Consider the following 20606-nt stretch of genomic DNA (forward strand, 5'->3'; position numbering starts at 1 on the left):
TCTGACCTTTAAGGATGTCAGCATTTCTGCACTTACGTGGAGATGGCAAGTTGCAAAATAGAGAATAACCTTTGTTTTTTTGGAGGTTTACAGGGACACTGTGGCCTGACCTACACAGACAGCTGCAAGAACAAAGAATTCCTGCAGCAAGAAGTTTGCAACAATCAACCACATCCCCCCTCCCCTGTTTGTTTTGGGGTTTTGGGGGGTTTTTTTTTTGTTTTTTGGGGGGTTTTTTTGTATAAAAGGAGCCTGTATTCTGACTGGAGCAGGATGGTTCTCCAGGATGTTAGCCTGCCATCCTCTCCATCTGCTGGCTTTCCGAATGACGTCGCTATTCCTTGCCCCAACACCTCGTCTCCCAATTCACTGGCCTGTCATGTGGCGAGCAGAACGAGTTTGGACTCGGTAAAAAATGAAGGGGAAAGGGAAAGGGGTATGTCCAACAGCCAGATTTTAGGTTCCACATGACTTAAAGTATGAGGATAGGGTTTATATAATGCAGTGGTAGGAGAAGAGGAGAAATAAAACAAACATACTGACCCAGGAGATGAGGGGGCTAGGGGCATGGGGTGCTGAAATGATTCATCTCCTTCTAAAGTTTTTCCTAATTCTGAAGTTAGAGAATGTAACACTATTCCCCAATATGCTTCTACTTTTTGGAAGTAATGAAAATTATTTTTAAATGTGACAATTAAAAACTTAAGACATTTTTCTCAAGGAGATAAAAGTTTTTAACATTACAACTTACATATAACACAAATGACAAGAAATGTGGGGTTCCTTATATTAAAAAAAACCAAGGAAAATGGTATTAACACTCTCAACTCATTAAATCGGTACAGTACTTAGTACTTTCAAGTATTAATTAACACAAATTAGCGTTACATAAGGCAATCTATAAAATTTTTCCTACTAAAGGATTAAGTAGAACAGCTTAATAAGTAGTCAATGAGTCATTAAATTTTAATCTTTACTGTATAAATCCTAAAGTTCTGCAGAAGCCTAATTTTTCCCTGAAAGATGTTTCTCTTACTTATTTTTTTCAGGAAAACATGAGCCATCTCAAAGTCCATGCTAGTGCCGTAATTACCTAATGTGCTTGTTTTTACGTGCAGTATTTCTTCTACTTGGAGCACTTCATAATCTCAGAGGAAACTCAGTAAGACACACCATTAGAAAGGCAGATTATCAGTTTCAAAGACCCAAGAAAAATCAAAACGGCAGTTGTATAAAACAGTGCAACTGAACGAAACAGGAACCACCAGGAGCAATGGCTGTTCCCAACAGCGACAGGAAGAAATCATGACTCAGGACGTTATGCAACCAGCAGGACCGCGTACTATTTTGAGGTTAGTACCAGGAAATGAGCCAGGTATGACAAAGAATAATTCTTTGAATGATCCTAAAAATATAATTAAAGAAAACAAGCAAAGTTTTGCTATTTTAAGAGAAAAATAAATGAGTGGCAGAGGAAGGCTCCCGTCTACCCCGGAGTCCACAGGACACCCCTGTGGGCACAACTGGGGCCAGACGGCCAGGAATGTGGGGAAAAGGCAACTGAGGGTCTCCTGTCAGTTCTGAGGTAAATGCAACACATAATGTAGGTTTTCAGATGTTTCCGGAAAAATACAAACAGTGCAGTTATTAAGGAAAAACACTACTTTTAAATTTGGTTTTGCTTGAATAGTGTTCTCACAGAAAACAGAGAAATCAAATATTTCAAAAGAAATGTCCATCGAGTAATACCAGAAGTCTGACTTTATTGAAATCATTCAAAGAGAACAAATAAAATCAAGCTTAACTGAAAATTATAATAAATTGCTAATGGCCCCTAATTTCAGCCAAAACTTTACCGTCAGGTTAATGTATTCTCTCCCACTGCCATCATCAACTTTCAAAGGAACCACAAAAAACAAACAAAACCACTCCTGCCCAAAGCCTCCAGGCTGGCTGTGCCCTGGCTCTCCTGGAGCCCAGCCAAGGCTGCTGAGAAAGGAGCAGGCCTGGACGCCCACACGCACACTCACCCCATCGCACAGAGGGCTGCAGGGCCGCAAGTGGGAGCCATCGCTTCAGGAGTCACGACAGTGACCACTGTGCGAAGTGAGAAAAGCTGCTTGATTCTTCCAAGCCTACCACTTACCCACCTGCCTTCTTTCTTTTTCACTGCTACCTGTGGATCTAGCAAAATACTTGGAAGTGCTTACTACGTGTGGTCACAGGACTAAGCATGTTACAAACATTACCTGAACCTCCTACCAGTCTTATGACATCGAACTATCGCAACTTCCACTTTACAGACAGGGACACTGAGTAGAGAAGCTGCTGTTACTGGCCTGGTACAGGCATAATTCGAATGCAGGTGGTATGGCCCCAGGGTCTCCACTGCCCCCATTACTGCTTATCACCAGCCCTCACAGCCCGGACCCAGGGTCCCTGAGGAGGACATCCATCCCAAAGGACCTGCGACCATGTATCTGAGGAAAGGGAAATGCCGACACTCCTAGGGAACTCTGACGAGTACACTGGCTCTGTGCTCTGCTAATTCTTGGAAATCTGGAGCAACACCGCAGCTCACTGGGTCCAGTCGGGGACCCTAGGAACCAGAGGCAAGGTACCAGCCAGCTGACTACACTAGAGTTCTGACTCGAGTTTCCCAGGACGCCCCCAACCCAGACCGTCTCTGGTACGTGACTGTGTAGGTCATTAAAGTAAGAAGAGCCAACACCAGAGCACCCTCTTCCCACCAAAACTCCAAATCAAATAAAGCCTCACTACGGAAAACGCGAAGACGGGATGCTGGCGAGGTAAGTCCCCACGCTCCCACTCAGCAGACTGGTCTGGGAGATTGTAACAAATGTACCTGAGTAATGACTTCCACTATGGACTGCTGCTTCAGATGTAACAAAGCTCTTGGCACTTCAAATGCTGCTTGACAATGGCAAATGTAGTTATTTCCATTTCTGATTAAAAAAAAAAAAAAACACACACTACAAGTAGTTTACTTTCACCTGTAGGAAGAAACTACACTATTTACTGCCTTGCTTGCGTCAACTCTCAGGCTCTACAGCCTTGCTCTTCAAAGTGTGATCGTGGTCCAGTAGCATAAGCATCACCTGGAAGCTGGTTAAAAATGCAGAATCCCAGGTCCCACCCAGACCTACTGGGTCAGGATGTGCATTTTCACAAGATCCTCAGGCAAGGCTCTGGATACCGTGACTAACCCACAGAGAACCTGACCACCTCACTGATCCACAGAATGCTGATAAATAGAAGCAGTAAGAGCCTTAATTCTTTGGGGAAGACTAGTGAAGGTAAAGACAGTTAAAGATTTAACACACAAATGTTTGCAGCAGTTTTATGTGTAACTGCCCTGAACGGAACACAACCCAAATGTCAGCACGTGGTACCTCCCTGCAATGGAACGCTGCTCGGCACTAAAAATGAACCAACTTCTGATCCATGATACACACGGATGAGTTGCAAAAGAAATATGCTGATTAAAAGACTTACAAAATTAATGCATACTGTGTTCCGTTCATTAAAAAAATGTTAAAAATGGGAAGTAGTGTCTAGTGATACACAGCAGTTCTGTAGTCATCCGGGGACAAGTTGAGGGACCAGGAGGGGCAGGACAAAGGGATTACCAACCTTCTGGGGAAACTTCTAGGGGTGATGGATATGTTTGCCATCTTGATTATGGTGATCTTTTCACAAGTCAGAGTTACCACACTGTACACTCTAATAGCTGCAATTTATCGTACATTATACCTCAATAAACCTGTTTTTAAAAAGTGTATTACTTGATTAACATGAAAATGATAAATTAAACAAAACAAAGTACACCAGTTCCCTGAATCTTTTATAAACGAGAGACACAATTTAAAATTGATAAATCAAGTAATACAGGTACCAGTCTATTTAAAACTATAAAGAAAACAATAAGGAAAAATGTTGGGAGAAGAGAAAGGTGGGAGGAAGGAATTTAAAACTGGAAAGATGCCAATTCCATCACTGCTCATTTGAAGAAGTCAACAGAACTTTCTAAAGGAACAGTGGACCAAGTACAGCACATAAAGTTCTAATAATAAAGATAACCCCTAGTACAAAAATGCAACCCTTTCCCATTATTAGAATAAGTCCACAAACAGAACAAACCAGAAAAACACACAGCATATTTAAAATGATTTTTTAAATATAAAATCATCAAAATCAGAAGGCACAGAAAATCATAATGATGGGCTCAACACCAAGCATATCAATATATTTAAAGGAGCTATATTCATCCAGTAAGGAAAAAACTCCAGCTGGATCACAAAGCAAAACCCAACTACAAGCAGAACGATACAAAGACATCTAAAACAAAACAGAAAATATTAAAAATATGAAGAATGGGTAGGCACCTCAGAGTCAAACACAAAGAAAACACCTCATAATCTTAACAAAAAAGAGCAACAATGGGGTAAAAGCATTAAAAGGGCTTAAAAAAAAAACCCAAAAGGCACTTCATAAGGCTTAATAAAGCAAAAATCCACAATGAAGATCTAGCAGTGATAAAATATCTATATACCAGGTAACACAGTGTGAGCATCCACAAAGCAGAAACACAGTACATTCCAAACAGTACAAATATTACAGCCATTCTCTGACCAATCTGCAAGAAGTCAACCAGGAAATAACAACAGAAACACTGGCTAACTGGGGACAGACGAGTATGCGTGGCCTGGAGGTACATTTTCTTTGCCATTTCAGCAGCTTAGCAGAGAGTGCAGAAAGCTGGCTCAACAGGCGAGCATCGAACATCAGTTCAGCAAGAGGGCCAGCTCCAGCCACCTGCCTCCAGAGATGCTTTCTGACAAGGCTCCTTACTCAGTCTCCCAGCTGGCAAGTGTCCAGAGTACATGTCTAGACAGGTTCTCTTCTTCCCTAAAATGCTAAATACATACAGCATTACAGAGGTGGGTCTCCCTCTCCTGCAACCTTGGTCCCCAAATTTCTTCTACCCTAACAAATGATTTATCTAAATGGCTCATTCAAAAATGAATAAATGCACATGTTCTTGGTTGAGCTATTACCTCCTTTTTTCTTTTGGAAATGTGCCTGGCCTCCAAGGTCACACGTGTTCCTGCATGTGTGCTCAGGTGCCCTGTGAGTTAGCCAGAGCCAGCACAGAGCAGCTCTGTCTGGGGGAAGTGAGTCTAATGCCGGCGATCCAAATGAGCAAACCTCATCAACAGATCTGAAGCCACAACCTCAACTTACCTAATACCAGTCATAAAAATATTTTGCCTTTTTTTTCCCTAGTTTTTATTTCATTTTTTAATTTATTCCAAACCTCAGAGAGAAAGATGTATCTCTTTATTGAGGCTTCCTCAGATACACTAATATTATGTTTAATGCTATTTTCTGCATTGTTGTTTATAATAGTAAAAAACTAAAAACTACCTAAAAGCCATCAATAAAGGAATAATTATATACATTATGGTATATCCGTAGTAAACAATACTAGGAAATTCTTTTTTTTTTTTCATTGCAGTGACAAAAATCCACATGGGAGAAACCCAGACTTCAAATTACAATGTCTATCACACAGCCAAAGAATAGCCAAGGAAACAAGATAAGGGAAACAGTAAAAAGGAAAAGGGCCACACAAAACTGAGATCCGTATCACCAAACGCTGACTTTCAAAAACATGAAGCCAAGCAGGAAATGTAAACTGCACACAAAGAAGTGACATTACAGATTTTTTAAAGAACCAAAAACTATTTTGAAATGAACAAAAAAACTCAACGTTTGTAAAAAATCAGGTGCAGCTTAGGAGAAAATTACTGAACTGGTAGAGAGGTGACAAGAAACTATTCGCAAAGAAGAAAGGAAAAACAAACATGGAAAATACAGAGATAAAAGGATGCAGTAAGACGGTCTGATATATGTCTAACTGACAGAAAATAAATGAAACAGACAACCATCTGAATAAGTTTAAAATAAAGCAGCAAACTAAACCTGAAGAAAAAAGGAAGGAATTAATAAAAACTAGAATAGGAATTAATAAAACAAACAATAGAGAGAATTAACAAAGCCCTAAACAGATTTTTTTTAATGTATAATAAAACTGGGAAGGCTCTGGAGAGACTGATCAAAGGAGGAGACAGAGGACACGAATCAGGACACCATCAGGAGTGCAGAGGGGACATCACTGCTGGCGCTTCTGACATTAAACAAATAAAAGAACATGGTGGATGACTTCAAACCAATACATTTGAAAATCTAGATGACATGGGTAAATTCCTAAATATTATACATTTCCAAAAAAAAAATTTAAAAACCTGTTCTTGTGATTATTTTCATATACATACATACATATACATGTTTTACATAATCTATATAGCAATCTATGTATGCAAATATTCAAGTAAAAAACAAGAAAAGGACTAAAAATCTACATATTAAATTAGTATATGAGCAATAATTACTTATGAGGAGAGAAAGAGAATGAGGGAAAGCTGCTGAAAAGAGTTTTAAATTTTTACATTAAACACATACACAGATATTCCTTGTGGAATTAAGTGCTAATATCAAAAAGCCAAAAAATGGGGGTGGGTTTAGTTTAAATGGTAGAGCGCATGCTTAGCACACACAAGGACCTGGGTTCAATCCCCAGTACCTCCTCTAAAAATAAATAAGTAAAACCTAATTACTGCCCCCGCCAAAAAAAAAAAAAGTGGAAAAAAGCCAAAAAAATTTAAAGTCATTTTTTTCTAGTCTTGTCAAATTCTAGAATATTCTAGGGTAATATTTTAAGAGTAAGTGACAGAGCTTGGTTGATAAGCTCATTACTCTTGCTATATTTAGCAACACATTATAATTTTCACAAAACTGTCCAAAGTCATAATGTGATTAATAACCCCAATGAAAGCAGCCAAAGCAATAAACTCCAAAAAGAGACAAGAGACCATAGTTGCAAACTGTGACGTGTAATGACTCCATTCTAGACTATGATTCAATAAACAGGGGCTGTTAACTACTCATAAGGGAAAACAAGTAACTCCTAGGTACTTGTGTCAGCTTTCCATCACTCTTGGCAAGAGGGTAAAGAAAACTAAAATTGAGATCTGGAAATTACTACTTGGAAAACTAAAGTCAGACTTAAGCAGAGTGTTTCACCAATCAACCTTTCACGCACCGTAATACAGTGCCTCCAATTTCTAGTTATTACATCAAATGGGGGGTAGGGGGCATGTAAAATACATGCTGGATAACATCCAATTTAACTAAATTACTTAAACAGGTCAACTTGGCAGACTGACAAACAATTCTTCAAACTTTGAAAATGTTCTTTTCTAAACAATTCTTAACATAATACAGCTAAAATAAAAGCCAAAATAGGCAACAGCAAAGGTAACATAGCAAGTGTATAATCTCTCAAATTGTATTATAATAGTCACTGTGGTACCGATTAAGTATTTTCAGAATAAGCTTTATTTCAGATAAAGCAAAACAAAAATGAAATATCTGAAAAAGCTTTGAATTGTATAATGGTGATAAACTTAAACTGAAAAAAAATAAATAACACCTCTGGATTTCTCTCAAGTAAGTATCAGATGCCTCTAAACCAAATGGAAAGCTTAACAGGGATACACCTGGAATTGATGCAAGCTCTCTTATGTTCATTACTGGAGAATATCTAAATCCTAAAATGGGATACTATAGAGTTTTAGGTGGATGTATACCTTTACAAGCACATTTCTTAGTTGAACATTTCATGTAATTAAAAGGAATATAATGACTAAATGCATGAAATGACAAATACAATACTTTAAACTCCCGTAAAAGTTATTCACACTTTATTCATAGGCAAAAACTCTGAATCTTACATCAGAGACTATGACTGCCATGATAAGTCAGCATCCGAGACTACAATTAAGCCATGATAAATCAGATGCTATGCTTCATAGAAAGCTATATACATATATTTTAGAGGAAAATTTTTCCAAATACATTCACTTACAGTTTATTTACAAGAAATCAAATTATAGGAAGTATTTGTCCATAACCAGGATAGGTTTCAGATAACTAGTTTTTGGGGGTTTTTTTTAAAGTACTTAAAACCAGAAAGCCCAGCCTGGTGGTACTCAGACTAAGGTATCTCCCAAAATTGCCCTACAGAAAGAATGCAGTTTTTCATTGTCTCCCAGGCAAATTAAGCATCTGACCGTAGCCTCAACGCTGTTGCCAAAAGGGTGCTGGTTGTAATATTAAGCAATTTCTTTACCACGCATCTTACTTGGCCTGTCAGCAAAAGCTCCTCCCTCCTTCATGAAAGTCTTTCTTCCTTTGGGTATCAGAATACTGTTTTCTTCCCACCTACCTACCCAGGTTGATCATTCTCCGTCTCCATTCTGGTTCTTCTTTCTCATCTCAGCCTTAAAACATTATAATGCCTCAGGGTTACCAGACATTTTTTCTCTCTGCAGTTAACTTCCTAGGTGACTCACCCAGGGCCAGAGTTTCACGTATCATCAACATTCTGATGGCTCCCAAATTCACATCTCAATCCTGGACTACCTGCTCCTGTCCAGACTTCTCCCTTGTTGCCTGCCTGACATCTCCAACTTGGATGTCTCCTTAGCATCAACTACCTTTACATTTCAAACCTGAACCCTTGAGCTACACCTCCCATTTTAATCCAGCCAAAGGACAGTGTCCTAATTTACTAATCACGATAAATAAGCAAATTGGTCCATCTCTGTCTGTTCTATCATCCTCAGTCACATCCCGGAAACAACACGAACTGGGGCGGAAGAGAAAGAATCAAACTCAGGCCAGGATGAGCATGATTCTTTGAATTTCAGGTACAGGCAAACAGAAAGGAATTCCGAGGGAGAATCCAATCTGAAGATGAGAGGAAACCGGTACAGCTCTGTTAACTGCTACACCAACAGGATCCCAGTCAATTTACTCTTTGAATCGGAGATCTACCACGGGCCAGTTACTATGCTAGATACTACCTATAGGTAGAGAAAAAACCCACAATGTTCTCACAACAAGGAGACAGGAAAAGTACCAAATGGTAGAGAGGACTAGAATCCACATCTCCAACCTCCACATCAAGAGATTTACGCATGGTATGCCTCAATCAACATTTATCAAAACAATTCATAGAAGCTCACTGCACTTTGGTAATGTATAAAATACAACTTTTCTATAATAAAATAAACATCTATGGCAAAGCCTTTGAGCAACTATTAAATTGAGCTGATGTTCTGACGTAAGACCAACTTACAATATGAACTGTATTGTATCTTCTAGTTTAAGGTAAAGGCAACAGGAAGACAGATTATGCAGTCACCAAAACAGAAAGAATATTCTCTTGTACAAAGTCAGCTAGGCTGGGGAAAAAAAGTCTGATTCCGTAACAAACCCCTGCAGAAAGGTGACTAACACAGAAGTCTGATAGAAATGTGCTTCTATAGTCTTGTGCTTCTTTAGTTTTTAATTATGACTTACCCTTTATTTCTTTGAGCCTTTCAATTCTAAAGTTCAAAAGTGTGTCTCAATTTTAAAATTCAAAAGCATGCCAAGAAAAGAAAAGTGAGAAGCACTTCTTGAGAAGAGGTTTATCCCATACAATTTACATGAGTTTTATACAAAATTTTCTGTTCCACTGTACAAAAATATTTTCTATGTATCTGACCCAGAGAGACAGCTTTTTCTGACAGAAAAATACTTAAAACAACTGATTTTTCAATCACATGAAGAAAAACTAATCAGAGAATTTGAAAACTTTCAAAATCAATTTCCTTCTTTAAAAATTTACAGTATAACAAAATCTTAAAAAAAATGATGTCGTTAAACAGATGAATTTTATAATCTGTCCTCTTAACATAATTACTTGTATTTCAATGTAAATTAAGCTCTGCATTTACATAGCTAAATTGAAGCTTCTGCAATTTTATTTTGGGGGGGGTGGCGGGGAGCCAATTTTAAAGGATTACTGTGGAAGATCATTCACAGAATTATCATCCACATCCCACTAGAGCCTACAATTTAAAATTCTGGTGAAAACCTATTTTAAATATTCTTTACCATTAGATAGGAACTCCTTGAGGCCTCAACTTGAGAGAATCAAGACTTCCCCCCCTCAAAGTTTCTACTTCAGAGAGAACTTTAAAAATGCTTTCTAGATCTTCATGAAATACCACCTGATTAGACAAATACTGGTCCTAAGTAGGTAATTAAACACCTCTGCTTGAGAACAGCATATTCTAAATTGCTAATTTGCACAACAGTGGCCCCAGCAGTAAGGTGCCCGGATCATGCAGCTGGAGGAGGGGTGGAAAGCTGAGGAACAAGAGCAGTTATTAGACCAGGATAATCCCATCTTTGCACATCCCTGCTGACTTGCTAACGCACATTTCAAAGTAGTTACTTACTGCTTTCTACCTAGACATCTCATACTTGAAGGGGACAGTGGGGACTTGTAACAATGATCAACTTTTGAGAAACCTGAGAATTTCTTTAGAATAAAATATCTCCCAAAAAAAAGCCATGCATTTTAAGGTTTTTTTTCTTTGAAAAGAGCAGAAGAACTAAATTTTGTTGTAGAATTTTGGGGTTACTTCTTAAGACGCTTTCTAAGAAGTTAGGAACAGTAAAGTAATTTAGTGACTCAATATACAGAACTTCTTTCTCATCTCTATTTTAATAGAACAGCTTTCAAATGCATCCAGTGCCTTTAAGTTCCTTAGACCCTTTCATTAAAAACAAGCAGAGCACAGTAGCCACTGTGGCCAAGAACAAAGTTCAATCACCCTTTAGAACCCAGAGAAAGATACTCCAGCTGCAAAAAATGAACATGCAACAGGACGCAAGAGGGGAAAGTGGTGTCAGAGAGGAAGGATACGTTCTGATTTGTATTATTACTGATGCTGTTACAATGATGGATCTCAAGATGTATATGGTTGTTGAAAAGCAGCTCACAAAATTCCTGACAATTTAACGATGCTCAGGTCCATATGAACAGGCGCCAGCACACCTGTATGTGAAAACAGCCCCAAGTGTACAATGCAGGATCCTCCACCACCAGCATCCATTAACACCCACCAGACAAGCCATTTCCTCTAGGGAAAAATAACCCCCAGGAAGCCCTTCTGTATAGAAAATGAACTATGAGGAGAACTAGAGGATAAGGACCCCAAAGAATACCGGAGGCTTATGTGTGTCGACTGAAATAAATGCACAGCCTAAAAGTTAAGAGTTATGTTTTATTTGGCGGGAGGACTCGAGCCGGGGATGACAGCCCCTCTGAGAGACTGCTCCGAAGAGGTAGGGGAGGAGCCAGGATATATAGGAGCTTTACAACAAAGACCAGGTAGTTGGAATAAAAGATTACTTGTTATCTAAAGAAAATCAGGAATCTTAAGTTAGGTATAAAATAGTATCCCACTGTGGTATGCATTTGCATTTCTATGATTATCTGTTGGACGCTCATCTTTCCTGCGCATACTTCCCATTTCGCTTTTGTGGGAAACATTTTTGTCTTACTGACTTCCAGGTTACATGTATGTATGCATGTGTTGATTCATGCATTCATGTGTGTGTGTGTGTGTGTGTACTAATCTTTGGGCAGCTATGTGTTTCAAGTGTTTTCTCCCAGTTTGTGGCTTTTCTTTCTACTTTCTTTAGAGTGTCTTTTAACAAACATGTTCTTAAGTTTAATTTCATAGAACATTATCAACCTTTCCCTTTGTGTTTTTTGTGTTTAAGAGATTTTTCACTCCATCAAGACCATACAAGTTTGTTTTACTTCATAACTGTAGTCACGTCTTTGCCACCCGCCAGTGATCTGCAGCGCCTCCTCTCTCCACATCAGTTCCCCTACTTTATGGTTCTATGGTCCACTCCACTGGTCAGTTCGTCTATCCCAAAGCCAGTAATATACCACCTTAATTTTTGTATCTTTAAAATAGCTCTTGAGCATAATAAGGCAAGGATCTTTATTTCCTTCTTTAAGAATGTTCAGCTATTTTTATTTGGGGGCCTGTCTGTGCCCACCAAGCTCCTCACAAAATTAATGCACTTAATTTCATTTCTGAGAATCATCTTTTTGATACTGAATCTTTCTATTCAATAAGACAATGTCTCCATTTAATTTTTTAATGTCATAAATAAAGTTTCATAATTTTTTCAAACAGCTTGCATATATTTCTAGATCCACTTTTGTTCCTACTGTCAACATTATCTTTCTTTGATTGATTACCTTGTGTCTGTTGCTGGTAGCAAGAAAGGCAATTAATTATTTTTAATATGAATCTTATATTCAGCTATCTTGAAACACTCATTCTTTCTCATAATTTTTTGATCCTTACAGATTTTCAATGGAAACATTCACCACTTGAGAAAGACAGTGTCATGTTTCTTCTTTTTCAGCCATTATTGTGTTTCTACTCCCCGCCTTTGCACACATGCCAGAATTTTCAGAACCATATTGAACAGAGGTGGTGGGGGCCTCCTGTCTTTTTTCTGACTTTAGGAGATCAGCTGACTTTTTTTTATATTCTATTATTGCTTTATTGTCTGTGAGTACAGAGCCTGTTTGATTTGAAATCTCCATGGTAAAACAGGAGATGATACCTAATGAGCACTTACTAAGAAAACAGAACAGGAACAGGAGTGCTCTGCTCCTCCTGGCTTGCCTTGCGCTTTACCTATGACAGAGTTGACATCTCTCTAATTCTTTCTCTCAGTCTATTGAGAAAAACCCATGATTTTACTTGGCTAATGTCATGAATTAAATTTTGTATTTTCAAGTGGAAATCTTTCTCTCCCCCTTCAATTCCTGTGAAAATCCAACTTGGTCTTTGTAATAAACTTACTGATCTCATCTATGTTCACAGGTGTGGCACCTCTCAATCCTTTCTTCCATTGTTTGTGTCATATTTATGCATGAAGGTCCTGCTGATCTGAAATAATGAGTTAAGGAAGGAACTCTAACTCCACCGTTCTGTGGAAGAGGTAGTATACGGTTGCAATGATCTGTTCCTCACCGGCTAGGGAAAGAATCTGAAATGTAAGTCACTTAACATGTAAAAACTGGGTCTCAGGCTTTCTCTGTGAAGAAACTTTCAACTACTGATTCAGTTTCTTCGGTGCATTCTATATTCAGTACGTCCTGAGAATTGCAACACCATGTCTAGACATCTATCCTATAAACACATACTAATGCTCTAAAAGACTCTGTACAAAGATACTCATTGTTGTCTTATAAATAACAAAAACAGCAAAAAACCCAAACAACAACAAAGAACCCTAAATGTTCATTAAGGAAGAGATAATTTAAAATTTTGGATAAGACTACACTATGCAGTACTATGCAGCAATGTATTAAAAAGCATTAATAAAAAAAGTAAATTGATGCGTATGCAAATATAAACATTACATAAAATGATCCTATTTACATAAAAAACAAAAAATTCCAAATCCCTAAATGTTTGTGTATGCAATTATTTAAGAAATATAGATACTTTATGTCAAAGGCTTACACCAAATTCTTATTTTCTAATAACTACCTGCATATACCGTGTCATCATAAATAGGAAGCATCTTTAAAATTATAAAATATTTTTCACAATTTTTCAAATTAAATATATTTCATGCTGTTTTACAACCAGCTTAGGTCATGACAATCTAATTATATATTTTAGTCAAAGCTTATATAGAAGACAGTGTGCAACTTTTTAAAGCTGATATTTAAGGTCCTCTGCAGCATGCTAAACAGACAATGTAATTATGCTTACTGATTTCATTAATCACTGCTCTTATTTTGGAGACAAAAGGGACAACTTCACTGGAATTCATTTTGACTCTTTCCATAAGATCAGCACCTGCGAAGTGTTTTACTTACAAATATAATCCAGTTATAAACAAAATTTTAAGGCAATGAATTGAAAATTTACTTAAGATTCATATATAACTTGAATATAAGACTGAATTTATCTACCAAAGGAATTAATTCTATTACCTAACTTTTCCTTCCCGAAGATGCTGGTCAGAATCAGAAAGGATAAAATATTTGTTTGTTCATACATCTACCATGTGCTTAAAGTAATGGGTCTCAAGCTTTGTGGTCTCAGGCCCCCTTCATACTCTTAGAGGAAGGGGCTTTGTTCAGATTATATAATATAAATCTACCAACAGTTGTTCTATTATAAAATGAAACAAAAATTTTTAAATATTTATTTATTCATTGAATAATACAAATAAACCCATTTGTGTTAACAAAATCACTGCAGATTGATGCCACTTTCTTGGTTCCTGCAAATATGCTGGCACTTTCCCCACCACTGCTTCTGCCCCATCAGTGCAAATGCCAACCCAGTGAAAAGGGCACCTCACTGCTGTGAAAATCATTGTGCCCTCACGGATGCCCGCTTGGTGACCACGGATCACATTTAAGAATCACTCATTTGAAAGTATATACAAACGAACAGTGTCATAATTAGGAGTTTACCCCAGACTTATAACTTGGGAACAGATACAAATAAACATAAAGAATTCCTAAAGGGATTGTTCACTCTGTGGCTCAACAAAGACATGCTTTTTTATAAAATTAACTTCTCTGGGACAAGGTAGGTCCCTATTTAAATAAACAGACAAATAAAAGACAAAGTACAGTTACAGCATAGAAGGTATACAGTCAGCTCCTCACTCTCTTACTAGCCCACTAGAAACTGATCATGACAAGACGTAATATCGAGTATCAGCTGAGGCCGGGACATTCTGAGCCCACACACTTCCTGCGGGAGTGAGAACTACAGTTACCAAGCACACATCCCACAACCTGTCACTTCTTAGGTATACACACCCTAGAAAATCTCTCAAACACACGCCCAAGGAAACATGTACAATAACATTCAATGTAACATATATAAAAACAGCAAAAAATTGGAAGTAACCTAGACACTCAACAAAAGGATTAATAATAAAACTGGAACATATTTATGCAACAGAATGTTATATGTGCATCATGAAAATGAAGGAATTAAAGTCTAAATATGGATAAATTTAACAATGTTGGAAGACTTGTAAGTATAGAAATAAGTGTAACATATTTATAATCATATATAATTACAGAAAGATACACAGGATAATAACCATTTACATAAGTTTTTAAAAGAAGAATGCTACTTTGGGATACAAAACATGCATGGAAATAATAAATTCCAAATTCAACTGGTGGTGACCTCAGCAGAGGGGAGGGATGTGACTGGCAATGGACACAGAGAACTTCAACCTTATTTGTAATACTGTATTGCTTTAGTTAGGTGATGGTTACTCAATACGTTACTCTTTAAACATTTTTGGATGTCTGGTATAGTATCTTCATAATTAATTTTCTTCTATGAAAAGTTAAAATTTAGCAGAGAAAAAAAGTTAATAGGGCCAAAAAATTCTACATTAAATTAGTAGGATGTATTTGTTAACGAAGTTATGGTTCAAACTCACTGTCACTTAACACTGAGAATATAATTGTAAACTGAGAATATAAAATGTTGCTTAGCGCATGTTAGCTAATACATACTGGCTAACAGAAGTAGCTAAATGTAGTGTGATACGGGGGAAGGGAGTGGATGAAAGAGGAGCCAAAGCAATGCAGAAGTGGAAGCTGATGGGACAGCAATGCAGAAGTGGAAGCTGATGGGACAGACGAGGACTCTGGATGAGGTGGTCCTGAGGGGACCCCGTAACTGCATCATGGGACCCATCATGTCCTATGGTCTCAGGACACCATGAGGATGCCCTCTAACACACCAACCAGAGGTCTGATGGGGGGCTTTTACCAACATTCTGACCCTGTGGCCACACAACATGCTTTGAAAAGCACACTCAGGTTAAAGAGACCAGGCTGCTGGAAGCCATGGCAGGAGCCAAAGAATCAAGGTTTGCTCGTAACACTTGTGGCCCATTCACTGCACACCAGTCCCAGCAGAGAAGTCATGGAATACTGCTGTATCCACACAACAGTGTGAGGCAGAAAATGAGTACCTTTGAAGTCAGGAAAGAAAATAACTGCCCACCTAGAATTTCAAACGAATCAAATCTATCCATCAAAAATGATGGTGAAATAAAGACATTTTCACACACCCACTCAGACACACTCACCCACACAATCAGACGTCAGAAGGCCTACACTAAAAGAAACACTACAGGGAAATCTTCACACAGGTTATGCAAGGAGAGTTTAAAATCTTATTTGATACCGTTTACAAGAGATACGTCTTAAAGTGTAAGAGCACAGAATGGCTAAAGAAAAAGGGTAAAAAAATACGCAAATATCAAGCAAAAGAAAACTTGTAAAGTCATCTTAATCTCTGACAAGGGAGAGTAAGGCAAGAAACATGACTCAAGACAGAGGGTCACTTTATAATTCTTAAGAATTTTTTAATGGATCATCATGTTTGTTATTATAAACAAAATACAAAAAAGACACAGCTCTAAAATATAAAGAAGCAAAAATTCACACATCTACAACCACAGTGGGTTTTTAACAGACCTCTCACAGGAGCTGACAAAGCAGTCAAATATCCTTATCAAGTATCCCTAACAAGAAATAGAAAAAAGGAAGAAAAAATCCCAAAATAGAAGAAAGATAAAAAACTAGAGTAAAAAAGTTTTTTTAAATAGAAAATAAATGTGCAAGAGAAAAAAATCAAAGTAGCTTGTTCTTTGAGAAAAACTAAAATAAATAAAAGGGCTTTTAGCAAGACTCATAATGGAAAATCAAAGAAAGCACAAATTCCAATCAAGAATGAAAGAAGGCCAGTACTAAGGATTTTACAGACAATAAAACAATGAGAGAATATTATTAACAACTCTGGCCCAATTAATTTGAAAAAGGACAAACAACCAAATTTCTAGGAAAACACAACTTACTAAAACTGACAAAGAAACAGAAAATCTGAAAACACAAATACATATTAAAGAAACTGAATATGTAATTCAGTTTCTTGAGTAAAGTGTCTACTCCAATCTTTTGCTAATTTTTTTCCTAAATAATTTGTTTTATTCTTGGATATAAGTGTTTTTCAGAAATATGATTCACAATCATTTTCTCTCCATCTGTGGCTTATCTTTTGATGATTCTTGATGGGTTTTGGAAGTTTTAATTTTAAAGAAGTACAGTTTCATCAGTTTTTCTCTTTTATTACTTGTGCTTTTGGTGTTCTCTCTAATCAACCTTCATTATTAATTAAAAAGTCATGGCAAACTAGGAATAAAAGAATTTTTTTGATCTGATAAACAGCAATTATAAAATACCTATACCTAACATCACTTTTAATGGTCAGTTATTTCTTCTCAGAGATCAAGAAATTATACAGATGGGAACAGATGTACTAGTCAGTGTAATAAGAAAGGTTTTTAATTGCAAAGATCAGAAAGAAAAAAATAAAACTGTCATTATTAACCGATGACTTAATTATACATGAAAAATAGCCAAAAGAATTTACAAATCATGAAAATAAGTGAATTTAGTAAGGTTTCTAGATGCAAGTTCAATATATGAAAACCGACTGTGTTTCTATATAGTAGCAAAAGAAATTTGTGCAATTTTAAAAAGATATCTTAACATTAAAAAGATCAAACAGCCAAGGAATAAATCTAATAAAAGATGTATAAGATCTTGACACAAAAACCTACAAAATCTAAATTAAAGCAGTCCTAAATAAATGAAAAACTACATCGTGTTTATGGAGTAGTACTGTATGGAGTGTTGGTAGACTCCATGCTAAAAGAAGTAAATTCGCTCCAAATTAATAGAGTCAGTGTGGTTCCAATCAAAGCCCTAATGCTTTCAGAAACTGACAAAATGAATATGCAAAAGCCTAATAATAGTCAAGATAACTCTTGAAGAAGAAAAGGTTGAAGAAGAAAAAGTTGAAGCATTTATACTAAAAGAAGATACACTGTAAAGCTATAGTCGTTAAGAGAACTTCAAATTGGCTCAAAGATAAACAGAGCAATGGAACAAAACAGCAAGTCCAGAAAATATCTGCCTTATTTATGACAAAGATGGCACTGCTGGAACATGCCAATAAATGGGAATAAGGCCACTGGAGGTTCATATGGGAAAAAGTAGTTCTTGACCCTTCATATCATATACACAAGCAAATCAATTAATGGTGAATTACTGCCTAAATGTGAAAGGTCAAACAATTAACTTCTAAATGAAAACATCCAAAGATATCTTCAAGACATTAGTAAGAAGATTTTTAAAAGATTTCCCCAAAGAATTCTAAAAGGAAAACACTAGATTTCACTAAAATTAAAATCTTCTGTTCCTCAAAAGATATCATTAAGCGAGGGAATATGGAAGTGAAAGAATGGGAAAAGTTATCTGAAATACACGTGCCCTGTGCGTATAAAGAGCTGTAAATCGGGAAGATAAATTAGCCAACTAAAAAATACAAGTAAACGATACAGACAATTCACAAAAGAGGGCATCACACCGGCTAATAAAGACATGAAAAGGAATATGACATAATTAGCCAACAAGGAAGCATAAATTAAAAACACAATTTTATAAGCAATACAGAGTTAAAAGTGTTAGTGAAGGTACGGAGCAATGAAAACTCTGATTTAATGCTGCTGGGGGTAAAAATCACTTTGGAAAGCAATCCCACCCCAAGTGCACCATGCATCAGAAATGCATAATATGTAACTAAAAAAAATGCACAATACATATAAAATAAACAAGTTTATACTGCACAGCGCAGGGAAATATATTCAAGATCTTGTAGTAAAAAAAGAATATGAAAATGAATATATGTATGTTCAGGTATGACTGAAGAATTCTGCTGTACAGCAGAAACTGACACAACACTGTAAACTGACTGTAACTCAAAAAAAATGCACAAGCACATTCACAGAAGCATTATTTAGAACAGCTGAAACCAGCAACACCCCCAAATACTCACCAACAGCATAACGAACTGCGAAATACTCCCAAATATGATCACCCTATTCCTAGGTGAACAGTACGTACTGAACCCCGCAAACATGCTAAGTAGAAGTCAGCCTTAGACCACATGCTGGATAATACCAGTTCCATAAACTTTAAAAACAGGCAAAATTAGTACTTGGTAATAAAAATCAGAAAAACACCCAGCATCTTTTGGGTGAGAGATGGTTAATGAGAAGAGGCGTAAGGAATGCGCTGGGGTGTGCTGGTAAGGGTAGTGTTCATTTCTTAATGTGGGCGGTGACTGCACAGGTGAGTTCATTTTGCAGAAATTTATTACATGCTTATAGTCCGTGTGATTTTCCATATGTTCATTATAATTCAATTTTTAAAAGTTCATGTTAAAAATACTCCTTCTGCAGCCAATTAAGCCCACCATGCTCTTTTCCCCAAGGAGGCCTGGTGTGCAATGGCTGCAAACAGGAGACCCCTCAGCAGTGCATGCAGCCTGCTGCTTGTATGGACTGCCCTAAGGGACCTTGGAGACAGCCCTTTCCAGTGAACATTCATGTCTAACTTCATGCTGTCCCCAGTCTAGGCTCCAGACAGGTATGCAGGGTGCCTCTGGAAAGTCCCAGCACACAGGGCCCAGGGGCCACACTGGCCAAGTCATCGTGTCCACCCACACCAGCTGCAGAACAAGGAGCATGTGCATGTGTGTTAAATGAATGTAACAACAAGAAATGGCTGAACTTAATTAAACCAAGAGCAAGTTTAATTTGAAATTAAAAAAAAAAAATAGAACAAACTAACAATCTGAGTATGAAGTGATGAGAAAACACGTTAGAAGTGAAAAGTAGATCTACACCAGAAATTAACATAACATTGTAAACTGACTCTTCTATGATAAAAAAGAAAAAAAGTGAAAAGTGGAAACTGTCAAGAGATAATGATGATTTTGGAATTACAAGATAATGTATATAACTTTATATTGTAAATAAAAATGTATTGAAACATAATCATTTGACTTATAAAATTATTAGCAAAATCGACCCAAGAAAAGACAATAAATACAAATTTTGAAATATAGTATCTTTCACATATAATTTCTTTGCCCCGAAGGCACTAGACTCAGATCATTTAGGGCTGCATTCTCTTTTCCGAGGTTAGAAGTTTTCCTGTTACTTAAAACACTTTAGATAAAGATAGAATAAGCTGCCCTGTTTACCCCATGAGATTAGTGATGCTAAAATATTAGTACAAAGAAAGAATACAATGGTTCAATTCCACTTGATACACATACAGAAATCCTAAGTAAAATCTGAAAAAAGCAAGTATAGAAATAAGCTCAAAAATATAATTAAGGAATACAAGAATGATTTAACAGTAGAAGTGTATTAATTCATCATGTGAATTGATTAGAGAAGGACAGGATGGTGATTTCAGTGTATGATAAAAAGGCATGTGGTGTATGTTATGCTTCCTAAAAACTTAGCTCAAGTGGATACTTTTAAAACTTCTTAAGAATATCTGTTAGGTTCTCATTAATATGAGAAACAAGATGTCTAGCATCCTGTTTTTGTTTAGTAATTTGGAGGTCCTGAAAAATGTGATTAAAAAGAAAAAGAAAGGAGTTTTGTGTAAG

The 20606-nt window shown here is 36.9% G+C and overlaps 1 protein-coding gene and 1 non-coding gene across 2 annotated transcripts in view; one reads left to right on the forward strand and one right to left on the reverse strand.

Annotated features, from left to right (window-relative positions):
- Window positions 1–20606, reverse strand: part of LOC106728633 (putative POM121-like protein 1) — a 265938-nt gene that overhangs the window by 208692 nt on the left and 36640 nt on the right. The gene's annotated exons all lie outside the window — the stretch shown is intronic.
- LOC116664515 lies at window positions 19378–19512 on the forward strand. The gene has a single exon (XR_004321043.1). It is a non-coding gene; the product is annotated as a small nucleolar RNA SNORA70 (small nucleolar RNA).

Source organism: Camelus ferus, chromosome 6 (assembly GCF_009834535.1).
Source record: "Camelus ferus isolate YT-003-E chromosome 6, BCGSAC_Cfer_1.0, whole genome shotgun sequence".
Taxonomy (NCBI): Eukaryota; Metazoa; Chordata; class Mammalia; order Artiodactyla; family Camelidae; genus Camelus; species Camelus ferus.